Genomic DNA, 2,794 nt, shown 5'->3' with positions numbered 1-2,794 from the left:
CCAAAGTTCCTTGCCTTGGACCCTGCCCCGGGACCGTTTACCTAATTGTCTTAACCCCTACCCCCCTCTTTCCCTAAACATAACCTCACTTGGGTTCTTTGCGGATTTCTGGAACCACGGTTTTCACCCTAACCTAACCCAGCCAGTGCCACCCGATGGAGTTGGACTTGGACCATCTTTTTGTCTTCCAAATAGCCTGAAAAACAACAAAAATTAATCAAAGATAATACTTACCTGCTGCACTTACCTGTCCTGATGGTCAAAAATCCTGAAACAAGGTAAAAAGAACCATAAAAATTGAGGGACAATTTTTGGTAAGTTGAAAGGAAGTCAAAAACACTGTCCAGATGGTCAAAAATCCTGAAAAAAGGAAAAAAGAACCATCAAACACATGAAAAAAATCATGGGACAATTTTTGGAAACTTGGAAAAAGTTTATTAATTACCTGGTACACTTATTTTCTGAAGTTAAATAATTTGGAGAAGAAAATAACTTCCAGAAAAATGAAAAAGCTAATTATTTTTCCTTGGTTGTTATTTAAGGAACAATTTTTTCAATAAGGGGGTGTATCCCATGTATTTAAAGGGTCAGTTGAACAAAGTTTTCATCACTCTAGCATCGAAGCAGCCAGGAGAAACATTAAAATGCAAGTCTGTGCCTGATGAAGGTTAAGTCAAACCGAAACGTAGCGCCAAATAGACTTGCAATGAAGAGCTCAAAGTGTTAACCAAGGGGAGGGATGTTTTTCAAAGCTACAGGGGAGATTTTAGGTGTCTGAGACCTTTGAAATCGTGGTAGGCCCGCGCACAACGTTGGTTCTGGGCCTGCAGAGACCCGAGTTTCCCTATCCTATCCCCAAACCCCACCCTATCCCCAAAGTTCCTTGCCTTGGACCCTGCCCCGGGACCGTTTACCTAATTGTCTTAACCCCTACCCCCCTCTTTCCCTAAACATAACCTCACTTGGGTTCTTTGCGGATTTCTGGAACCACGGTTTTCACCCTAACCTAACCCAGCCAGTGCCACCCGATGGAGTTGGACTTGGACCATCTTTTTGTCTTCCAAATAGCCTGAAAAACAACAAAAATTAATCAAAGATAATACTTACCTGCTGCACTTACCTGTCCTGATGGTCAAAAATCCTGAAACAAGGTAAAAAGAACCATAAAAATTGAGGGACAATTTTTGGTAAGTTGAAAGGAAGTCAAAAACACTGTCCAGATGGTCAAAAATCCTGAAAAAAGGAAAAAAGAACCATCAAACACATGAAAAAAATCATGGGACAATTTTTGGAAACTTGGAAAAAGTTTATTAATTACCTGGTACACTTATTTTCTGAAGTTAAATAATTTGGAGAAGAAAATAACTTCCAGAAAAATGAAAAAGCTAATTATTTTTCCTTGGTTGTTATTTAAGGAACAATTTTTTCAATAAGGGGGTGTATCCCATGTATTTAAAGGGTCAGTTGAACAAAGTTTTCATCACTCTAGCATCGAAGCAGCCAGGAGAAACATTAAAATGCAAGTCTGTGCCTGATGAAGGTTAAGTCAAACCGAAACGTAGCGCCAAATAGACTTGCAATGAAGAGCTCAAAGTGTTAACCAAGGGGAGGGATGTTTTTCAAAGCTACAGGGGAGATTTTAGGTGTCTGAGACCTTTGAAATCGTGGTAGGCCCGCGCACAACGTTGGTTCTGGGCCTGCAGAGACCCGAGTTTCCCTATCCTATCCCCAAACCCCACCCTATCCCCAAAGTTCCTTGCCTTGGACCCTGCCCCGGGACCGTTTACCTAATTGTCTTAACCCCTACCCCCCTCTTTCCCTAAACATAACCTCACTTGGGTTCTTTGCGGATTTCTGGAACCACGGTTTTCACCCTAACCTAACCCAGCCAGTGCCACCCGATGGAGTTGGACTTGGACCATCTTTTTGTCTTCCAAATAGCCTGAAAAACAACAAAAATTAATCAAAGATAATACTTACCTGCTGCACTTACCTGTCCTGATGGTCAAAAATCCTGAAACAAGGTAAAAAGAACCATAAAAATTGAGGGACAATTTTTGGTAAGTTGAAAGGAAGTCAAAAACACTGTCCAGATGGTCAAAAATCCTGAAAAAAGGAAAAAAGAACCATCAAACACATGAAAAAAATCATGGGACAATTTTTGGAAACTTGGAAAAAGTTTATTAATTACCTGGTACACTTATTTTCTGAAGTTAAATAATTTGGAGAAGAAAATAACTTCCAGAAAAATGAAAAAGCTAATTATTTTTCCTTGGTTGTTATTTAAGGAACAATTTTTTCAATAAGGGGGTGTATCCCATGTATTTAAAGGGTCAGTTGAACAAAGTTTTCATCACTCTAGCATCGAAGCAGCCAGGAGAAACATTAAAATGCAAGTCTGTGCCTGATGAAGGTTAAGTCAAACCGAAACGTAGCGCCAAATAGACTTGCAATGAAGAGCTCAAAGTGTTAACCAAGGGGAGGGATGTTTTTCAAAGCTACAGGGGAGATTTTAGGTGTCTGAGACCTTTGAAATCGTGGTAGGCCCGCGCACAACGTTGGTTCTGGGCCTGCAGAGACCCGAGTTTCCCTATCCTATCCCCAAACCCCACCCTATCCCCAAAGTTCCTTGCCTTGGACCCTGCCCCGGGACCGTTTACCTAATTGTCTTAACCCCTACCCCCCTCTTTCCCTAAACATAACCTCACTTGGGTTCTTTGCGGATTTCTGGAACCACGGTTTTCACCCTAACCTAACCCAGCCAGTGCCACCCGATGGAGTTGGACTTGGACCA

The sequence above is a fragment of the Clarias gariepinus genome, chromosome 21 (assembly GCF_024256425.1).
Source record: "Clarias gariepinus isolate MV-2021 ecotype Netherlands chromosome 21, CGAR_prim_01v2, whole genome shotgun sequence".
NCBI lineage: Eukaryota > Metazoa > Chordata > Actinopteri > Siluriformes > Clariidae > Clarias > Clarias gariepinus.
The sequence above is the reverse complement of the archived record's forward strand: the minus strand, read 5'-3'. Positions refer to the sequence as shown.